This window comes from Ambystoma mexicanum, chromosome 2p, assembly GCF_040938575.1.
Source record: "Ambystoma mexicanum isolate Mex_15411 chromosome 2p, UKY_AmexF1_1, whole genome shotgun sequence".
Classification (NCBI taxonomy): domain Eukaryota; kingdom Metazoa; phylum Chordata; class Amphibia; order Caudata; family Ambystomatidae; genus Ambystoma; species Ambystoma mexicanum.
Window position 1 is genome coordinate 1475497594 of NC_090923.1, and position 23259 is coordinate 1475520852.

General features: G+C 48.8%; 1 protein-coding gene across 2 annotated transcripts in view; it reads left to right on the forward strand.

Moving 5' to 3' along the window:
* LOC138567644 (zinc finger protein 431-like) overlaps positions 1 to 23259 on the forward strand; it is a 608674-nt gene that overhangs the window by 436468 nt on the left and 148947 nt on the right. The gene's annotated exons all lie outside the window — the stretch shown is intronic.

A 23259-nucleotide genomic window follows, 5' to 3' on the forward strand; every position in this document is an offset into this window, starting at 1 on the left:
TATGGCGGGCGCAAGGTCAGCAGGGGAATTCTGTGATGTCGCCCGCATGGAGGCACTCTAATGGTGGAACGCGGCCAGCCCGGCGGACGCCTGCTCACTCGAGGCATCCACACCGACGAATGCCAGCAATACTGATTCGGGGCGCCCAAGCCCTTAGGAGCACCGGGCCCTGCTTCATCTCCTGACTGCCTCTACCGAGCAAATCTAATCTTGGCAGCTCCTCCTAGCACCCCGCAAGGCTGCCGGCTTTTCAACTCTGCGGAGCGGGGGTCGGGCGGTCCGGGCGGTCCCGGCGGCAGTGAACCCCGGCAGCGTAGCGAAGACTGCTGGTGGGCTCCTGGTCCAACTCCCTTCACGCCCACAGTATCCGCGGCGGCGATGTGCCCGGATTCGGCCCGACCACCCAGCCCCTCGGCCCTCCCCGGGCCTCATCCGCCTTCGAAAACTATCGGGAAGGGCCCACATTGTCTTGCCCAGGATCCCGGGAGTGGGTTGCAGAAGCGGACAAAGCAAACAGTGTGGAGACTGGGGGCCATCTGCCCATGGCTCTCCCCCTCATTTATGCCCTGACTCCCCCATTCGGCGGCATCATCTGCTGGCCTGCCCCACGCCAAAGCTAGGAAGCCCGGGACTAGTTTGTGGGCTGCCTGAGCTCCAGCACTCAAACGAACTCTGCTTCACCACACAAGGTAGGATGGCACCTGCCACATCGCTGACAGCAAGTCTCTAAGGGGCCGGACTGATCATCCCCCTGGGCTCCTGTAACCCTGCGAACACCCGGTGCTGCTTCCCACTCCTTCCAGCAGTCGGGGTGCAGGCTTCTGACACAGGGGTCAGACCTACAATCCTTACGGGACCGGGTTGCCCGCCACCAGGAAACTCACGTCCTGGGTCATTGGACCACTGCACAGCACAACCGCTGCATCTCCAGCGGGGGCTGACTCCCCCACTCTCTCCCCTGCCAGTGGTCCCCAATCAGCTGCCTCCATTCAAGCACCCCCAGCGGTGGTCCCAGGGAAGGGGGGCTGGTGCCTCCTATTGCTGTGGGTGCCCCCCCACGCAGATCCTGCTCCCCGGGGGCAGCACTCGGCCTGGTTCGGTGTGGGTGGGCAGTTCTGACCTACCCCTCCTCCGGAGCTGGCCCAGTGGAGGTCGACTGGCGGGGCTGTGGACCCAGTGACCACACAGGCGGCCTGGCAGCCTGACTCTACCTAGGGTACCTGGGCATCCTCTACAACCCAACTCCCCCACCTAGGTCAGCTGATAAGGAATCGAAGGAGCAAGTGGCCACTAACCTAGCAGGGACACAGGGCTAGTGCTCTACAACCGGGGGAGGCCTGGGGGCCCATTCCACCGGCATAAAAGCCAGGACATCATCAGCCCGAGGTCTCCTCGTGGGGCCAGTAAAACAAGCAGCATACAATGTCCAGAAACCCCAAACCCACGAAGCAAGCAGACATTGCCACTCTGCTGTCAGCATCCACGATGGAGAAACCCAAGAGAGGAGAGCACAGCGAAGACGCATGTCCGGGTCCACCCTCTGAACCGGGTCCTGACCAACCTGCACAAGCAATTACCAAAGGGGACCTGCAGGACCTTTTAGCTGCGATCACCAAGGAATACCAAAAAGGCACCGAAAAGCTTAAAAGTAAGATCTCTTCCCTGGACAAGCGTGTGGGGGAAATTGAAACCAGAGCAGAGGAAATAAAGACCACTCTCTTTGAACAGAACTTTGAAATTGGGGAAGGGGCAAACAGACTAGCGGCGTTGGAAGCTAGGTGCGACGCTCTCGAGCTCAAACAAGAAGATTCAGAAAATAGAGCTAGGCGCAACAACATCCGCCTTTGGGGTGTCCCCATTGCCATCTCCGACGAGGAACTGGGGGCCTATGTTAACAACATTTTCTGCTTATTCTTAACTCTCCCAGACGGAGCCCCTATCGAACTTGACAGAGTATATTGGGTGAGATCAAAACAAAGTAACGCCTTCCCTCCCGATGTTCTGGTAAGGGTGCATTTGTATAAAATCAAAGAAGAAATCATGCGCAAGGTCAGAAGCTCGGCCCGCATCCTCTTCCGGGATGCCGCGATCTTGTTGTACCAGGATCTAGCAGCAACCACCCTGGCAAAAAGAAAAGCCCTGAAACCAATGGCAGACTGGCTCAGTGAAAGGAAAATCACGTACCGTTGGGGCTTCCCTACTGCCCTCACCTTCACATGGGAAGGCAAGCCCCAGCACATTCTCTCTCCCAGAGAGGCGGCTCTCTTCATGAATCTAGAAGACAAGCCAGATGAGTCCTACAAACCCACCCTTGAGTCAGAAGGGGAGCAGAGGGGGCCCCCAAACCTCTGGACCCTGGTCGATAGACGACGCATACTGAGGGGCCCCGCGCCCAAAAATAAGAAGAACATAAATCGTTGAGGTAGGAGTCAGCACTCCTGGGGTCTTTGAACCGAGCAAGTTCCTCAGTTCCCAGCAACCTTATAGTCCACGTCAAGGGAAAAGGCTCCAGGGGGTTCTGCCACAGATAAAAACTTGTAGGCTCTCCAGGCTTCCCAGCCGGCCTCCTTCAACATCGTTAATACATACTGCAGCAGCCGGAGGAGCCTGATGGGCCTGAGCTCCAGTCTGCACCTTTGCGGCTTCAAGGCCCGGGGCGACCCGAACTGCAACCATTTTGTACTTCACTGGAAAAGTCAGAGGCGCTGTTGCCTCAATCCGAGCTGGCGCAATGGCCCGGCCGTCTGCCCCGTTGGCTGAAGGCTGGTCCGGATATTCTGTTACGTTTTTGGTGGGGGGGCGCGAGGGGAGGTTCTGGGAGGGGGGGGAGTGGCGGGGGGCACCACAGAAGAAAAGAACGCAAGGCGAGCTGGATTCACGATCATGGGAGACATTAGAGCATACCATCACAGATTCAGACGATGGGCCTCTAAGATAAAATCCTCACCCTAACGACCTGGAATGTGCAGGGCCTGAATGCCCCAAGGAAGCGGAATTCAGTGGAGCATAGACCCGCCCAACTCAGGGCCAACATCATCTGTCTCCAGGAAACACACCTGCTGGCATCAGACAAAAAGCGGATTAACCTCCGACTGCACCCAAAATGCTACTTTGCCTCAGCAAACCAAAAACAAAAGAGGGGTCGCCATTCTACTCAGCCGAAGTGTACCGCTAACCCAGGTCACAGTCAAGCGGGATCCTGAGGGGCAGTACCTGCTCCTAAGGGGTCTCCTGGTGGAACTGCCCATTACACAGCTCAGGCACTGGCTGTCGAGTGTTCCCGCTAAGAAGCTCGGCAGCAGAGAACTAACAGCCCTGGTACGCACGCTTACCTCAAGCCCCCCGAAGGGGAAAGTATCCGCACTGTACAAGCTGCTGGACCGAACAGACCTGTCAAAGAAAGAGCCCTACATGCTAAAGTGGGAAAAAGACGTAGGCAGAACCAGCGAACCGGAGGAGTGGAATCACATCTGGTCCTGTGCGCACAAAAGCTTAAAATGCACGACTAGTAAAGAAGGGGCATTCAAAGTGTGCTATAGATGGTACCGTACCCCAGAGATCCTGAACAAGTCCAATCTGGCCATCCCCTCACAATGCTGGAGAGGCTGCCCCGATCTGAGTTCCTTGTTCCACCTCTTCTGGTCCTGTCCGAAGGCTACCCAATTCTGGAAGATTGTCCTCGACCAAATTAAATTAATAACGGGTCTCACGATCCCTTGGGACCTGGGAATTGTCCTGCTGTGTGCCACCGGGGAAGGCCAATTTCCACTAACCAGCCGCATGGCGGATTTATGCTTGCATCTCCTAACAGCCGCGAAGATCTCAATCGCCAGGCTCTGGAAAAACCCAGAGGGCCCAGCTACTCAAATGTTGTGGTCCAAATGTTGGGAAATATGTGCGGCTGAAAAAAATCACAGTTGTCAGATTTGGGAATGGGCTCAAGTTTGACCGGACCTGATCTCTCTTCCTGGACTATACACAGCAATTCTCAGGAGTGGCGAGACATCCTCCGACCCTCTGCTGGATGGGGAACCAAGACTGAAGGGTCAGGCTGAAAGGAGTGAGGTGTGGGCGCAACACATCCACAGTAGAAAACTAACCCACAGGGCCTCCCCACTCCTTGGACCTCTCACCTTCGCAGTTCTCTACCTTGTACTAAGTCTTCACCTAAATGGACGGCGATGCTCCTCTCCTCGGTCTAAACTAACTGTGAAAGACTCATTCTCCCGCAATCCTTCTCGCCTCGCTTTGCCCCCTCCCTCAAAGTTATTTTCTGTTTATTGAGTTCCTAGTTCATGTTGTTTTCCTTTCCTCATAACTTCATTCATGTTCCAAGTGATGTTATGTCAATGCTCATTATGCTCACTTGCATGTCCAAAATCAATAAAAACAAATTTGGAAAAAAAACCACTACTTAATGACCTGGTCTTGCCGTTCGTATGATTGCAAGATATGGAAAAATATTACGGTCAAATCAAGACAATGTTTGAGGAATGGTTTTTTTGCCATTTTCCAGCTGCCCAAAATTTGGTATTTATGTCAATAGATTATTTAAGTTTGAACAATACATCCGGCTGCGAACGATATTAAGAATTGATCATTCGTCCAACAAATTGCATATTGTTTACTAAATTTAGATTAAAACCTCTACCTCTTGCAAGTTTGGTGGTATGATGGGGCACTTCAAAATCAGAGTCCTGTCCTCTGCACAAAACATTTTAAAGAAACTATTACTATTTGTATGTTTGGCCTATTCATGATAATTTAAGATGGAAACCTTTAACACCATTAATTGCGATTAATACTTTTTTGAGGGTTTGGGGGGTTTATCAGTAATATGAAAGGTTTATTTTCTTTATTGATGAAAGATATTTACAAACTCTCTTTGGTTTAGTATCAACCTTGTCAAGATACGCGTCTCTTTCCATCAGTATTCTTTTTTTTTAGAACCCTTTTTTATTGAGTTTTGTAAGCAAAATAGGTACAGAACAACATCCAGAGTCATCCCCCAACCCCGCACCTCCCGTATGAAGTACCACCCACCCCTCCTCTATCCATTCATCTCCTGCCATTCCCCCAGATTTGCTCAGGTTTGCGAGGGCAGCCTCTGTCTCTATATATTCATTGCTCCATCTCTCAACTATGGTCCATTCCCTCCAGCCAGGCTGAAAAACTCTGGACTGTCTTGCTTCCCACGTTCGCAAGCTATGTCTCTCTTAGCCACCATTAATGTGGTCTTTACGAGACATAACTGCTTGCCATTGAAGTCCGTCTCCCCCCATATATGCAGCAGACAGAACCTTGGACAGTTTGCTATCGGTTTCCCCACTGCCTCTCCGACTGATTCCTGTACTCTCCCTCAAAACCACTGTAATCTAGGGCAAGTCTATATAGTGTGAAGAAAGGCACCTGTGTCCTCCCCGCACCTAAGACAATTGGGATCCATCGCCCTCCCCATCCTGTGTAGCCCGACCGTGGTGAAGTATACCCATTGGGTGACCTTGAATTGAACCAGTCTCAACTTGCTGGAGATCCCTGCTTCCCTTGCCGACCCCAATATCCCCACCCAATCCTCCTCCTCAATTGCTCCCAAGTCCCTTTCCCAATTTTCCTTCAATTTGCTCATGGGAGTGATAGCGAAATTGTTGATCGCCTAATAAAGTGTGGTGACCACTTTCCCCGGTAATTTACCATCCAACAGGTTAGCCTCCAGCGAGGATTGCTCAGGGTGGTCCCACTCGTCCTTCCCCTCGTGTCTCAAGGCATGGGGTAGCTGCGTGTAGTTGAAGTGATTGTTCACGCCTAATCCGTGAGAGGGCTGCAAACGGCGGAAGGATCAAGTGTTGGTGTTCAATAATATGTTTAATCTGTTGTACACCCGCTGCTGCCCACCTGGGTAGATAGCCTAATTTTCTCACATCGGGGAGGTCTTTGTTTCCCCGTATGTATGCTACCCTTGGCACCACCTCCCCCTGCATCCCATCGTCCCTAGTGCGTCAGTCAATGCCTTCTTCATACGGATGCCAGGCAGTGGCAATAAAGTCCTGCGCTAGTGCCCATAGAGTAGAAGTGCCGGTGGGTAGTCGCCCATGGTGTGCTTTTCCACCTGGATTTGTGTAGCCCCCTGATTATCGTATACCCAATTGTTCACGGCCACTAGCTGTAAGGTCCAGTAGTATTTCCTGACATCCGGTAGCCCTATCCCCGCTCCCAGACCGACCTAACCAAGATAGACAGTGCCACGCTTGGCGTCTTATTACCCCATACTGCCTCCCTCTGAATCCCCTCTATGGTTCAGAACATTTTGGGTGGTATTTTCACAGGCATGGTCTGGAGAACATATTGCATCCTCAGGAGGGTCTGCATCTTAAATAAATGTGCCCGCGCCAGCACCGACACCGGATGGTTGTTCCAGTGGAGGACATCTGTCTTGGCTCTAGCAAATACCGGGTCTAGATTGTTTCGGAGTGAAGTGCGTTCATCAGGGCCTATGTGGATCCCCAGGTATGTAATCGTTCCCGGAGCCACAATTAGTGGGCTATCGTGTGGCACCACCTCCCGCCCCCCTTTAACGGCAGCAATTCTGATTTATCCCAGTTCACCCATAGGCTACTGAAGCCCCCAAATTCCCGTATTATTTCCATTAGGAGGATAGCTCAGAGGCAACGTGCTCGCTTAGCAAGACGACACGAAGCAACACAGGTTCGATCCCGGGTTCGTGCTTAGAAACCTCTGGGTATTAAACGTGTTATAAATAACCTATCATATCATATCATTACCAATGGGCCTAATACCCTGGGCTCCCCCAAGTAGATGAGAATGTGGTCGGCGTAGAAGGAGATCGGGTACTCCCTCTCCGCCGTCTATCGGAATCCCCCCATCCTGGGGTCTCCCTGGACATTGGCCGCCATGGGCTCCACTGCCATGAGGAACACTAGGGTGAAAGCAGGCACCCCTGGCTAGTACCTCTTTTCAACGTGAATTCCTGGGACAGCACCCTGTTTACCCTAACTCTGGCGGTGGGCCTCGCGTATAGTAGTTTCATCCATCTCAGAAAGTTCGTCCTGAAACCCATTTTGAGCAGTACTGCCCATAGGAAACCCCACCGGATGGTGTCAAAGGCTCCTTCTGAATCCAAAGACATCAGGACATGGGGCCCCTCCAACGTGTTCACCAATCCCAAAGCGTTCTGCGCTCTGCAGAGATCCATCCTTGTGGCTCTTCCCGGTCGGAAGCCACATTGGTCGATATGGATCAATTTACTCAAAACTCCCAAGAATCTATTGGCCAACACTTTAGCCAGAATTTTAGATTCTCCATTAAGCAGGGAGATAGGACTGTAGGACCCACTACTGTTGGGGGGTTTCCCTCTCTTATGAATTACTACTATAGTGGCCTGTCGCAGGTCCTCTGGCATCTGTCCGGCCTCCCAGCTACCTCAGAACATCCCTAACATGGCCCCCCTGACTTTATGACTTGACATTTTCCAGAATCCCACGAGAAAGCCATTTGGTCCTGGTGTCTTGCCTGTTTGCAGCTGCTCAATTGCAAGCTTTATCTCCTCCTCTGTCAATTCTGCCTCCAAGGCCGCCCTCTCTGTGCCCCCCACCGCGGGCAGATTAATGGCCTCTAGGTAGGACACTGTCTCTTCCTCCCCTTTCCCATCCCTTTACCCCGTACAAGGTCTGATAGCATCTTGCAAAGGCCTCTGCTATGTCTGCTGCTTGAGTTAGAGTGTTCCCTGCATCATCCCGAATTTCTCTGACCCACCAGTTCCCTTCATCCCTCCACTCCAGCCAGGCTAACATCCTTCTGCATTTATCACCCATCTCATATAATCTGGCCTTCCTGTCTCAGAAGGCTGTCCTACCTTCGTTCATCACCAGTGTGCGGAGTCGAAGGGTGCTCCTGAGCATAGCCATCCTGTTCTCCTCCTTGGGGTGCTCCACAAAGACTGCCATCTCCTCCTCCCATTCGCCATCTGGAGCCTCCTGAGCCACTTATGGTGCCCCACCACCGAAGAGATCTCCCCCTGCCACACCACATTGTAGGCCACTCAGAGTACCAAAGGGCTATCCACCGAACCCTTGTTGTGTGTAGTATTCCTCCGATGCCTGTGCGATACGTTCCGCCATTTCGGGGTTACGTAACTGGTATGCATTTAATCTCCAACCCCCTTGGGGCCGGTTCCCCCTTTCCTTCATCATGACCATCAATGGGGAATGGCTCGAGATGCCCCTCTGGAGAAAGTTGGCCAGGAGGACCATACTTAAAATAGTGGATGGTACTAGGAGGTAGTCGATTCTCGAGAAAGAATTAAGTGTGTTTGAGTAAAAAGAGAGCCCTCTTGTTGCGGGATGTAGCTCCCACCATGCATCCATTACTTCCATTGTTTCTGTGACGGTGTGGAGCCTCGTGTGGGGTCTACCCAGCCCCCCTGTGAATAATGATCTGTCCCACTCGGGTGTGATCGTATCATTGAAGTCACCCCCCAGTATCGGAAGGTCCCCCGCTTGGGCCGCCAGCAGGGATTGCACACATGTATATGTGTCGGCCTGTAGGGAGGAGGTCATATATCGAGACTAAGCACACTCACTCCCCTCACAATGACCCTGTGACCATCAGGTACCTACCACCCTGATCCCGCACCACCTTCTCGACTACCATGGGAAGGGACTGCCTTTCCAGTATAGCAACCCCTCAGGACCCTTGTGTAAACCCCATGTGTTCCACCACTGCAAAGTTGGACTGGCCAAGAAAAGCACAATTCAACCCTAGTAAGTGTGTTTCTTGCAAGAACACTATGTCTGCCCTATGAGCAGTAAGGAAGTTGGTAACTAACCTCCTCTTGACTTTGTCTAATAGTCTGTTGACATTACATGACATGCAAGTCATCTGGGAGGTCTCAGCCCATCCCGTTCCCCCAGTTAAGTTCCCCATACACTGGCCATTCTGGATGGTGACCCCCTGGGAGCCTCCCTTCCATCAAGGCACTCACATTTACCTGCCTCCGGCTGTACCTTAACACCCAATACGAACCGCCCCAACTGTGAACCCCCTCTCGCCCTCCCTACGCTTCCCCCCAACTTGAAGCATCTGTCACCCCATAAGTATTAATCATAGTATGATCGTCCCAGCCCACTGGCGGGCGATCCAGGTATGTGTGCTCACAACATCTCTCCAGGTTTGCTCCAGCTAAATCCTTTCAGAATGTCCTTCTTGCCTCGGGTCGACCCAACTAAAATGATAGTACTGTTGCCAGAGTGCAGTTCACTGTGGCTTCAGTATTCTCAGTGATGTCCATCCCTTTCCACAGTCCTTTTGTTGCTCCTGTTGCCAAGGCCTTCTTCATCTGCCCAGTCCCATGCCTCTTTAAGATTATGGAAGAACCTCAGTGCCCCCAGCCCTACCAACCGCAGAGTTGCTGGGAAAAGCATGGCATACGTGATCTCGGCTTCTCGCAATCTTCGTTTCACCTCTTTGAACGATTGCTGGGCTCTCTATAACTCCCTTGTGAAGCCTGGAAAGATCATTACTTTAGCTCCATGCACTAACGCCTGCCCTTTCTTCCTGGATGCTTGTATTATCGCATACCGGTCTCGGTAGTTCAATAACTTTGCAATCACCGGCGAGAGTGGCCTCCCAGTGTTGCCCTACTCAGGACTCTGTGGGCCCTATCCACAGAGATGAACTTTGAATGTCCTGACTGACCCATCCACTCTGACAGCCACTTCTCCAAATAGAGCTTCATGGAGGGGCCCTCCGTTTTCTCTGGTATGCCCAAGACCCTGATATTGTTGCGACGGGCCCTTCCCTCTGTGTCCTCCGATCTCTCTTCCAGGAGTTTGGTCCTCTGCTTCAGCTCCTGGATATCTTTCTGCATGGGCCGTATTGAGTCCTCCACCGCCGAGATTCTATTTTCCGCTTCCCCCACTCTGGCTGACATTTTATGCAGATCCTGCCTGAGGAAGCCAACCTCTGCTCCAACCATGTCCACCTTCCTTTCCAACAAGTTCTTAGAGTCTTTAATTGCTAGCAGGAGCTCATTCAAGAAGGGTGATGCCCCGGGACTCTCTCCGACGCAGGCCGCTCTTTGCTCCCCACCACTCGTGGGCCTCCTCTGGGAGGGGGTGACTGTGAAAGCATCTAGCTTCGCTTGCAGGGGGTCTTCTTTTCCTTCACCATGGCCAGCCCTCCTATGGCTCTGGTTTTCACTCCCCCTTTTGCTGCCTTATTGAGTTCCGGGCCCCGGTGAGCCCCCCTCCGCTCTTGCCAGTGCGCCCCCATTGCAGTTCTCTGCCCAGTTTTCCGGTTCTTCTATCTCCTAGACTCCATCCTGCGGGGGCGCGCTGTCTTTGTGGGCTGGAGCTGACAGGGGACCCACTAATCCTGGATGCACTGGTGTCCCCCGTCCATGGGGTTAATAAACAGCCTCCTCTCCCCCTGCTTTGACTCCTCTGCTGGCTTTTTTGCCCCTGTGGTTGGCCCTGCTGTCTGCAGTCCTACCGTGGGGTATGGGCAGGCCTCTGTTGATGCAGGCCTGCTCTTCCTTAAGTGCTGCTACCCCATGCTCTGATCTCTGCTCCAGGAGCTTCTCGGGCCCCCCAGCCCTGATCTCCCTCTCTCCGTAGGAGGGAGACGCTTCATGGGTGCCCAGCCACCTTGTAGGGCACCACCCCCTTTCCGGTTGCCACAGCCATTTGGGGCCAGGTGGGGTCATGCTGCGCTGGAACCGCATACCGTGACTCTGCCATCCCGCCGCAGCACCCCCCGTTGTTCCCTGGGTCCAGTCTCAGACCGAGGGGGGGCTCTGAGCCTCCCCTGTGCTGCTGCTGCCTCTGGACGGGCCCTTCCCCACTCTGGTGGGCTCTTTCACGTGCTGCAAGCTCGGCTGTCGGGCTGCGGCTCCCACTGCCTCCTTGGGTCGCCCTCGTGGCCACCTCCTACACCGTGGATTGTGGCCGGCCTGCGGAACGGCTGCCAGTATCCGGACCTGGACGCCTCCTTCCCAGATCACAGAGGACCCAAGGCGACCCAGTGTGTTCACCAGGACTGCCGATGGGCCCCCCTGAACAGCGCGCCAGAGTGGAGCTAGACTTATCTGCGTCTAACCCGCCTTATTGCGCAACAGTGCTCCCGTTATGAAGACTTTTTAATGTAAATGGTGCTTCAGTCTTTTTAAAGTGTTTACCAGTCCAGAAGTCATTTGTTTATTCACTAAATGTGTAAAGGCTTCACGGCAAAGCAGGGAGATTATGATTAAATCTGTAAATTAATATGTGTTTAGGAAATTCTTGCTAAGTCTTGTGTTGATGTACTTGTTTTTATGATGAAGATGTTTTGCTTTGCTTTTGTAGATTTATGTTATCTGTTAGCTTATTTTGATTGAGAATAATATAAGAAGCATACAAATGGTTATCATGTACATCGTGGGAAAAATCACAGGTCCAGTGGGTGGAACAGACAAAGTTACTATTATGCACATACACTTTAGTTCTTTATATAGAGGTATTTTTTTTGTACAAACTTCAGTTTTGGGAATCAACAGAGTCATATAATGGTGGAGATTACTAGCATACATTAGATGGTTACAGGTAAAGAGTCCCTACAGTATAGCATTTGCTGTCTGAATATGGCAATCACACCGCGTTGGTAGGGGAGGACATGGCCGATAACGCCCACCAGCCCGACCCTAGGCAGGCCCATCTTTACATAATGGTCTCTTTACCTCATGTGATAGATATAGGTTATGAGTTATCTTATAGGCTGGCCAAGCATTGGGACCCACATCGACAAAAACAAATTAGATGTCCCTTTGATCGCAAATACTGAAGAATATACTTGATAGGGAGGAAAGGATTCTGGATTACTTTTGCGCACCACTTTACTAAATTATCTATCAAGCTTTAACCCCACTAATGCTGGTTGTGGTTTCAGAGTATCTCCATCGCTCATCTCTTAGTGCATAGGATAAACCAGGCTAACTCAGACCGCAACTGCAACACTTGTATCTAGACAATGGACAATGTTCACTTTTGTTTCTCGTGACATCATCGATTTTTAAAGAAAATCATTGTTAACAGTCGGGATACAGGTATCTAAAAAGGAAATTACCCACTTGCAACTCCTTTTTTCCAATCCATTTCCTGCATCTCCTCTGATCTTACCATTATCTAACACACATACCGTTAATATTCGAGGTTGATTCTTGGTGATATTATATAGTCAAAGGCCCACTGGCTCGGTGCATAACATAACAGATGATTAATCCATTGTCAACAGTGCACCTTTCTCCCCAAGTTCCATGTTCTACATTCTAAGATCCATGTTCCATCCATCTCCACATATTTATAGAGATTAATGAAACATGGATGGAAAGATATTACACATCTCCCTTCTTTACACAAACACACAAACTATTTACAAAACTGGATATCTAATCTCTCATATAACATGAAAACAATCAAAGAACATGTGTAACTACTCATTGAAAATCTGATCTCTGTTGAACAATAAATAGCACTTAGTTTACATAGTCCTTCAAATATGATGGTCTCTTGCAAAACACGTTAGGTGCATATGCCGAGTTCATTTCCATCATTAACTTTGTCACTTAATCTCATCTTTTGCTCTGTGGCTTTCATCTTATTCCTTTTTTCCACATTGGCATCCTTGACCCTGCCCTTGGAACATCTAAACACTCTATTGACATTCCATACTCTTCCATCAGAAACTCTTACTGCACCATGAAACCTCTCTACCACTTGTGTGGCCGCCTACCACTTTGCAGAGCCACTTGTAGTGGTAAAAGGTAACTTTATTCTCACCCAATCACCTAGTTGTATATCACATTCTCTCACAGCCTTCCTTACGTCAAAACACCTCTTGTTGATTAACAGTCTATGCATACTCTTCTCCTCAACCTTTTTAAAATCGATCTCGTTTTTACACGCTCTACCCAACCAAGATGGACACACTCTCATGTTGGGTTTTCTTCCTCTGAGAATCTCAAATGGAGAAATACCTGTAGTAGTATGTGGTCTAAACCTGAGTGCTACAATGGTATCTTCGACAGCCTTCTTCTAGTCTGCCCTAACCTCCAAAGCACCTCTAATACTATTCTTAGTGACCTTATTAAACCTTTCTACAATTCCATTTGTTTGAGGATGGTATATGGAGCTGGTTTTATGTTCTACTCCAATTTCTCTAAGATAATTTCTCATTTCCTGTGATACCAGCTGCACACCATTATCGGTGATGATGGTGGTGGGATACCCCTCTCTCTTGAAAATATCATCTAAAAATAGTATGATATCCTTAGAACATATATTCTGTACCCATTTCACTTCCACCCATCTAGACAACATGTCAATGAACACCATGCAATATTTTAATACACCATTACTTCTCACCGTCCCCACAATGTCTAAACCTACTCTTTCCCACGGTATGGTAGGAATAAACATAATGGTCATTGGCTCCTGTCTGGCAATGTATCCTTTAGCTGAATCCTCACAGGTACAACATTCCCTTATCAATCTTTCTATTTTCAAATCCATGCCAGGCAACCAATATTCCTGCCTAACAAGTTGTTTTGTCTTCGTCATCCCTGGATGCCCCTCATGCGCAATTTCTAAAATGAACACACATCTGAATAATAAAACCAAGAATCAACCTCGAATAGTAACGTTCGGAAAAATATAGGAATATGTGTTAGATAATGGTAAGCTCAGAGGAGATGCAGGAATGGGAGTGAAAAAAAAGTTGCAAGTGGGTAATTTCTTTTTTAGATACCTGTATCCCAAAAGTTAACAATGATTTTCTTTAAAAATTGATTATGTCACGAGAAACAAAAGTGAACCTCGTCCATTGTCTAGATACAAGTGCTGCCGATGCGGTCTGAGTTAGCCTGATTGAGAGATGAGCGATGGAGATACCCTGAAACCACAACCAGCATTAGTGGGGTTAAAGCTTGGTAGATGATATAGTAAAGTGGTGCGCAAAAGTAATCAAGAATCCTTTCCTCCCTATCAAGTATATTCTTCGGTTTTTGCGATCAAAGGGGCATCTAATTTGTTTCCGTCGATGTGGGTCCCAATGCTTGGCCAGCCTATAAGATAACTCATAACCTATATCTATCACACGAGGTCAAGAAACCATTATTTAAAGATGGGCCTGCCTGGGTTCGGGCTGGCGGCCGTTACCGCCGTGTCCGCCGCCAACAACGCAGTGTGATTGCCATATTCAGACAGCAAATTATATACTGTAGGGACTATTTACCTGTGACCATCTCACGTATGCAAGTAATCTCCACTATTACATGACTCTGTTGATTGCCAAAACTGAGGTTTCAGCTAGAATGGTATGGAAAATCCAGGAAGTCGCTCTGAAATCAATTGCGCTTTCGGATCATGCACCCCTGAAGATTAATCTGACCATGACACCTAGGAATAGGGGGCTGTGGAACTGGATATTACCAGATTGAATCTTATCGGATACAGTTTTCTTAGGGGATAGAATTCAGGCCTATTTTGGGGAAAATGCGATCGCAGATACCTCCCCAGGGATTGGGTGGGATGCTTTCAAAGCGGTAATTAGGTGGCAGTTGATAGCACGTAATGCCCTGAAGGAGAAGATGAGTTGGCGACTAAAAGAAGATTTAGAGACCCAACCAAAGAATATAATGCCAAAAATGAGAAATCTCCCTATGAGGGAAACATTGAAAACGTATAGCCCCATAAGAGGACAATTAGAACTATTAAGGGCAAAAAAAGCATAAAGGACCCTAATTAGAACTAAACAGTATTATTATGTGGATGGAAATAGAGCAGGTTATTAGCAGGCTACTAGCACGACAATTAAGGCAGAGAACTACTACCCAAGCAATCCTAAACATTAAAGAAGTGGAAGGGAAGCAGGCGACAGATACAGAGGGGATTATAGGGTGTTTTGAAAGTTTCTTTGGTATGCTATATTCTTCCGATAGACTACAGAAGGTGCAACTGAATACATATTTAACGGAAGTCTCTTATGAAATTACTGAGTTCAGACATGGAGGAACTGGAGGAGGACAACACAGAGGAAGAAGTTATTGCAGCCATTAAAAAACGTCAGCTAAAAAAGGCCCCGGGACCAGATGGCTTCACAGATGGGTTCTATAAGAAATATCAGCGAACTTTAACCCCCCTTCCTAACATGTTTATATAACTCGTTGGAAAAGACTGAACGCATTACTGCATCCATAAACAAAGTTAAATTTGTGATATTTCCGAAGCAGGGCAAGGATCTGACACGCTGTGGGTCATATCGTCTAATAGCGTTAATCAACATTGATGCTAAAATATTCAAGAAGATAGGGGGTCACGAATTTAGGATAAACTTCATATGCTAATTAGACCTGCTCAAGCAGGGTTTATAAATCACTGTCAAACCTTTGATAACTTAAGGAGGGTATATCATCTAATTGAGAAAGTGGAAAGGCGTGGAATTCCAGCGGTACTTCTCGCACTAGATGGCGAAAAGGCATTTAATCGTGTAGAATGGCCTTTTCTCTCTCAAACAATGAGGAAAATTGGCTTTGGCGAGCGATTTCTTCGCAGGATACAAACAAACTATCAAACCCCATCCCTCTGCTTATCTATCAATGGACAATTGTCGGGTCCGATCCGCTTAGAACGTGAAACAAAACAGGGATGCCCATTATCCCACATATTACTTTATGCAATTTACCTAGAACCATTCCTGCAGCATATATGGGAAGCACGGGTGTGAAAGGGGTCCACTTTGGGGGATCGGAATACAGAATAATGGCATTTGCCGATGACATGTTGTTGGACATATCGACCCTGAATAATCTCTGAAGACAATCTCTTCGGAACTGGCATTTTTCAGGGAGGTCTCGAGACTGAAGGTTTATATCCATAAGTCCGAAATACTCAACCTTACACCACCAAAGGACAACCAATAGAGGAAATATGGGGCTTCACCCAATTTTTGTGGGCAGAAGAGAACATTAAATACTTAGGGAAATCTGTGGCAACGTTGTACGAGGTGAATTATCCTCAGCTGCTCAAAACTATGAGAGGAAACTTGCAAAGGTGGAATCCTCTATACATATCATGGCTGGGATGTATGGCTTTGATAAAAATGGTGACTCCACCGTGTTTTCTTTACTAATTGCAGGCATTGCCGGTATTGATCCCCAGGTTTTTTTTCAAGACACTTAACTGCATCCTATCAACCTTTATCTGGCATAATAAAAGGCTGCTGGTGGCCTTGCGAACCTTAATGGCCCCAAGGCATAGGGGTGGTATGGCTTTTCCAGATTTTAGAAACTATTACTGGGCGGCCCAGTTGAGGGTACTGAAGCAATGGTTTTCAGGTGATGATAGTAAGCTTTGGGTGGATATGGATAGAGCAGTGGCGGGCGGCCCACTAGATGAGGTGTTATGGTCACCAAGGGCTGATCACCCTGTGAGCATGAAGGCTTCGGGAATAACTGCACTTGTAGGCGAAGTTTGGGATGAAGCGCTAAAACAGAAGCACATATCAACTATTCTGGCCTCTTTACACCTATATGGAACAACTCCCAGTTTACTCCCGGGATAGAAAAACAAGCTTTTGGGAAATGGAGGGAAGCGGGCTGCATACGACTTAAAGATTTGATGCAAGGTCAAGAAATCAAAACATTTGAGCAATGTAAACAATCCTTTGCACTCACGGAAAACTATCGGCTCAGTTACCCCCAACTTCGAAACTAGGTCTTGCATCCCCTCAATATAATTTAGGCCGGCAGACAACTCACTATGTTTGAGAAATATATCACGTCACATACAGGGGATAGACATCTAATCTCCGCATTCTACTCTTTACTCTCTGAAGGGGGTTCCCGGGAAAAGTGGTCATATATGGACAAATGGGAGGGTAATTAGATCGCCACATAGCCGACGAGGAATGTGAGACGCTTTAGCACAATATCCCGAAGCTAACACGCTCAATCCAACTAAGAGAAATGTGGTCAATAATTCTCACTCAATGTCATTATACACCGGAGAGACTCAGTGTGATGTTTAAGGGGAAACCGCAGGACTGTTGGCAGAAGTGTAAGGGGCAGGGGGACTGGCTCCATATTTGGTGGTCTTGTCCGGCCTTGAAATCATTCTGGGGCCAGGTAAACAAGACACTACAGGAGGCGGTGGGGCAAATATATCTACGGAGGCATGGGAATGTTTCCTGGGTCGTTGGAAAAAAGATGCAGCTCCACGAGATCGGGCAATAAAAAGACATTTATGGTTTTACCTTGACGGCCCTTTTGGTGATTGCATGGAACTGGAAAAAAGAAATGGCCCCATCCTATCACTAATGGTTTATAGACTCTGGCATGTTCTGACGATGGAATGGGTAACGTATAACATACAGGGGGAAGATAGAAAATACAGGCAGTACTGGGGTATGCTACTCGACTACTTGAAGGATGATTATCGTATTCAACTGTGCCCACAAAATATTCGGATTTTGGACGTTGCCTAATGCCTCTTTACTATACTGCTGATGGGGGGTAGAGGAAGGACGGGGAATGTGGGGGAGAGGCGACGGGGGAATGTTATGAAAAAATGTGAAATGCCAATAAATATATTTTACAAATATTATGTGCATTTCTATATGTGTTTTCTGTTTCCTATGTAAAGCTGTTTAATGAGAAATATGCTGGCACAAGGGTTTAACAAGTGTGAAGATAGTAGCTAAGGACTGGTGAGGATCACAGCTGACAGTGTACCAAATTAGTGCTCAGATTCCGATTAAATAAAGAAACAGATATTACTGCCCAAGGATTAGGAGTAGCTTGTTCCAAAACCATGCACCCACTGTTGGCAGAGCATAAAACTGAGTTCTAACAATAGCTTCAACCGTTCCTTTTGTGACACACTGTCATTTCCACTTGAAAAATCATTTGAAAACCCTGCTACCAGCTACGCATGGGGCTCATTCCGAGTTTGCCAGTAATGTGGTGGTAATTCTGCTGAATTACCACCAAAATCAGATACCGTTACCGCCACTTGGCCCCATGGGATTACCACAGGATTACAAGTAGTGGTAGGTCCTTAGGACTCCACTGAGGATTTTTGGTGGAATTACCACCGGCAGAATTACTGACTACTGATCCTGAAGATTTTTAGAGGAAAAGTGGGGTATTTACCAGCAGTATGCTAGAGGTAAATACTCCACTTTTCCTCCAAAAACCGTTGGAATTACCACTCGGTAATTCCACCAGTGGTAATTCCGCCAAAACCTGTGATTTGACAGTGTCAGGGATAATGGAGGTAGAGGTAAAAACATGGAGGTTACCGCCCAAAAAAGTGTTGGTAACAGAATTACCTCCACTTTTTTATTGCACCACCATGGGAGCGACTGCCAATGACAATTGTCTGTCACTGAGGCTGTAGTATTCAGGTGGGTCATTCTGCAGATCAGATCACAACAGTTGAAACGGTGCACTGCCAAGTCATCTAATTTCTTTTGCCTTGCTATATTTCAGTGTAAGTGTTTAATTTAAAAAACTTCTCATTGCAAAAGTATTTTGGACACATTAAGGCCACAGCAAAAACAACTCATATAAATTATGCTAATAAGGTATAGAGCATGGTCAGAGTTTGGCTTAGGGTCTGTATGAGGCTTACTGAGTCAGACTATGAGTCCAGGTCAAAGATGGTGTTGGGCAAGGCGAGTGTCAGGGTTAGGAATAACTTTATTTTATGTGAACCCAGCAAGTTCCTCAGTTCCCAGCAACCTTATAGTCCACGTCAAGGGAAAAGGCTCCAGGGGGTTCTGCCACAGATAAAAACTTGCAGGCTCTCCAGGCTTCCCAGCCGGCCTCCTTCAACATCGTTACTACATACTGCAGCAGCCGGAGGAGCCTGATGGGCCTGAGCTCCAATCTGCACCTTTGCAGCTTCAAGGCCCGAGGCGACCCGAACTGCAACCATTTTCTACTTCATTGGAAAAGTCAGAGGCGCTGTTGCCTCAATCCGAGCTGGCGCAATGGCCCGGTCGTCTGCCCCGTTGGCTGAAGGCTGGCCCGGATACTCTGTTACGTTTTTTGGTGGGGGGGCGCGAGGGGAGGTTCTGGGAGGGAGGTGAGTGGCAGGGGGCACCACAGAAGAAAAGAACGCAAGGCGAGCTGGATTCACGATCATGGGAGACATTAGAGCATACCATCACAGATTCAGACGATGGGCCTCTAAGATAAAATCCTCACCCTAACGACCTGGAATGTGCAGGGCCTGAATGCCCCAAGGAAGCGGAATTCAGTGGAGCATAGACCCGCCCAACTCAGGGCCAACATCATCTGTCTCCAGGAAACACACCTGCTGGCATCAGACAAAAAGCGGATTAACCTCCGACTGCACCCAAAATGCTACTTTGCCTCAGCAAACCAAAAACAAAAGAGGGGTCGCCATTCTACTCAGCCGAAGTGTACCGCTAACCCAGGTCACAGTCAAGCGGGATCCTGAGGGGCAGTACCTGCTCCTAAGGGGTCTCCTGGTGGAACTGCCCATTACCCTACTGACATTCTACTGTCCAAATAAGGATCAAGGCCACTTTCTCTGTAAGCTCTTACCAGTCATCGCATCATTCGCCAAAGGCCATCTATTGATCGGGGGTGACTTCAATCTACCTCCAGACCCGAACCTAGATAAAACTCTCCCTCCATCTAGGGAAGACTTCATCAACGCCCTGGGCATGACCGAATTCCTAAGGGAAACGTAAACTATCGAGATGTAGAGATTGCGCAACCCAGGTATGAGGGACTATTCTTTCTTCTCACATGTCCACAAAGGTTACTCACTGATCGACCTGTTATTAACTGCAAGCACTTTTGCCCCTTGTGTGAAAGACATCCAAATTGGGCATATCGCCATTTCGGACCACGCTCCAGTCACTTTAAGCTTCAGGACGCAGGGTTTCCCGAAGCCCCCCAAAAGACAGTGGAAACTCCAAGATCAAATTCTAACCGACATAGCCATTAGTGCAGAACTCTCCGAAATGCTCATAAACTATTTTAACAAGAACACGACCCGAGACACCACCTTGGCTACCGTGTGGGATGCAATGAAACCTGTCATTCGGGGGGTCGCGATGGATGCCGCAGCCAGGCTCCGTCAGCTAAACCAGCTCCAACAAAACCAGCTGGAGGAGAAGGTGGTGGAATTGGAGAGCAGCCTCAAAAAGCACCCAGCCAAGACAATAGGTCGAGAGCTCAAGAGGGCGAAAGCGGCGTTGGCGATGTATCTTGCGGACTGGGCAGCCAGAGCTTGCAATACACCAAGCAATTCTACTACCTCTTCGTCCTGAAAATTCCACCGCACCTGTCTGTGGAGCCCTGGAACACCCAATTTACGTGGAAGAGGTGAGTGACATGATCTGTTCCTTGAAAAACTCAGCCCCGGGACCAGATGGGCTTTCAAGGCAATTTTATAAGAAGTTTGCCCACATTCTGGCACTACAATTTATTTATTCAATTTGTTCCTATCAACTGGTTCCACCACGGCCTCTATGGAGGAGTCAATAACGGTCCTCGTCTCTAATCCTGGAAAAGACAGCGCACAATGTGCGTCATACAGACCGATAACGCTTCTGAATAACGACGCCAAGCTTTTCACAAAGATCCTGGCGAACAGACCAACCCCAATACTCCCGGAGATAATCTACTCGGACCAAATGGGGTTCATCCCCAGCCGAAGCACTCAGGACAACATCCGTAGAACCATCAATATCATTGAGTCGGCAAACAGGATGGGTGCAGAGCTGGTCGTCCTTTCTTTAGACGCACATAAAGCGTACGACATGCTGGACTGGGGCTATATAAAGGAAACCCTACTCCACCACGGCTTTGGTCCAAACTTTGTAAAATGGGTACTAGCTAGCTACCAGCACCCTTCTACGAACTTGAGGCTGAACAGGGTCAGGTCAGATAAAATCAACATCACCAGAGGCACTCAACAAAGTTGCCCTTTCCCTCCACTCATTTTTGCACTCTCCATGGAGCCTTTTGCCAGCAGGATTCGACGCAACCCGGCAATTCATCGTCTGGAACTTAAGGGTGAATCCTACAAAACGGCACTATACGCTGACGATGTGCTACTAACGTTAACCCGAGCAGAAGAGTCCACGAAGGCCCTATGGCAGGAGCTGGAAGAATTCAGAGAAGCGCTCTGGATTCACAGCGAACATCTCGAAGTGCACGGCAATGTGCATCAATGTGCCAGGTATACACAAGGAGTGGTTACAAGCTAATTATCCTATCCCCTGGGCTAAGTCACAGATTAAGTACCTGGGGGTGCAGCTCCTGAATAAATCGGCTAAAATATACAAAGAAAACTTCCCCCCGCTCCTTAAAGAATTAAGAAACAACATGGGGAGGTGGAAAAAGCAAGAAATCTCATGGTTCGGGCGCATCACAGCTCTGCAGATGAACTTTACCCTGAGACTGTCATGATCTCTGCTTCCAAAAGGTCAGGGTTTTCCCAACTCCCTTGGAAGCAGATCCATAACCCAGGTTCCGAGTGCCAACCAGTCCCAATTGGGACCTTTTGGACCCAGTCCTGGCACCAGTGGCACCAGGCTCATAAATATGCCCAGTCCCAGCGCTGGAAGCTTGGGTGGACTTACCTGCAGCAGACCATGCTGCTTACTTGCCTGCCAGTTGAGTCTCTGATCCTCTTCTGTTTGGAACTACTTTTCCTGTTGGGTGGGGCAGGAGCCACTCCCTAGATTCAGAACACTGGAACTCTTCTGGAAAGCAGGAACTCTTTTCTTACCTAGGCGTGGCTGTGGAAGGAGACACCTAAGCACTACAGGAGGCTATTTAAACCACACCCGATGGATGAATCTTGCTTTGCGTTATTCTGCATCCTCAGCAGCAGAACGCTCATCGTGTCTTCTGCATCTGATCCTGGGCCTAAGGAAAAAGGCTTACCATTCTGAATCCAGTCTTCAGCAACACCTATAAAGACAAGAAAGAACAGGTTAGCATTACGGTCTACAGTGACAGCTCTTCACTTACCTGGTCCATCGGCTGTCACCAACGCCTCGCGCTGCATTCCGGCATCTGAAAGACAAAGGCTTACCTACTCTTTGTGCGCTCCGGAGGTCTTCACACTGCATTCCGGCATCTGAAAGACAAAAGCTTACCAACTCTTCGCACGCTCCGGAGGCCTTCGGCGCTGCATCCCGCATCTGAAAGACAAAACAAGGTGCGTTTAAAGACATTGGGGAACTTTAATACTCACGTGCCATTACTCCTTTCCACATCTAACCCAGTGGGTATTCCGGCACCCTGCAGCCGCCCCGAACTTGTACCTGCAAAATAAAAAGACAGTTAGAGCACATCGTGAAGCAGGCAACAAGCGCTTACTTACGTGCTTCCAGGCGCTTCTATTCATCACACAGGCTCCATCTTCAACTCACTTCAGCCCGCCATCCGCCATCGCCGGAACCCTGCAAAACAAGAGACATCATTACTAAAGACTTTAAAGACATTAGAATTACTCGAAACTTACTGTTCGTGCAGTAAACGACGGACAGCAGTCCTCTGAAGTCAAGAGGCCTGCTCCCCTTATCCAGTGAAGAAACTGGTTACAGCACCCTGCCTCAAGGCAGATGGAGAGCACAGCGTTCACTTACCTAAGGTGAGAGCGTTAACCTTTGGGGTTCTACAGGAGAAGAGAAAGGGAAGAAGAGAGAGACATTCAATAACCCAGTTCATTAATCCCACATTTTCTATCTGCAGACATCTTACCCTTCGAGCCAGACATACAGTGCACAGAGGTCCAGCCCAAAGAGCCAGCCTTGTGTTACACATCACCTTTGAAGATACGGTATACGCCCAGTCAAGACCGGCGCCTCTACGGGAATCAGGTGAGCGTTACAGAACGCAAAGCCTACCACAAAACTCCCGTCCAGGCGCTATGGAAACCTCGGATACCGACCAGCTAGCCCAGTTACTTGGGGAACTAAGGGCAGAAGTGCATGCAGCCCGTCAGGAAACGAACGCTCTAAGAAGGGAACTGATTATTTCCAAGGAGCGAACAGATGATCTCGCTAGACAATTGCTACAGTCACAAGCCGGACAGACCCCGTTACCCGCATCTGGGGGAAATCTTCCTTCTACATCCTCTATGAATCCAGTGCAGATCAACCTACCTGGGAATGTACCTCTGGCTCCGCCCGAACGATTTTCTGGTGACCCAAAGAGGTTTG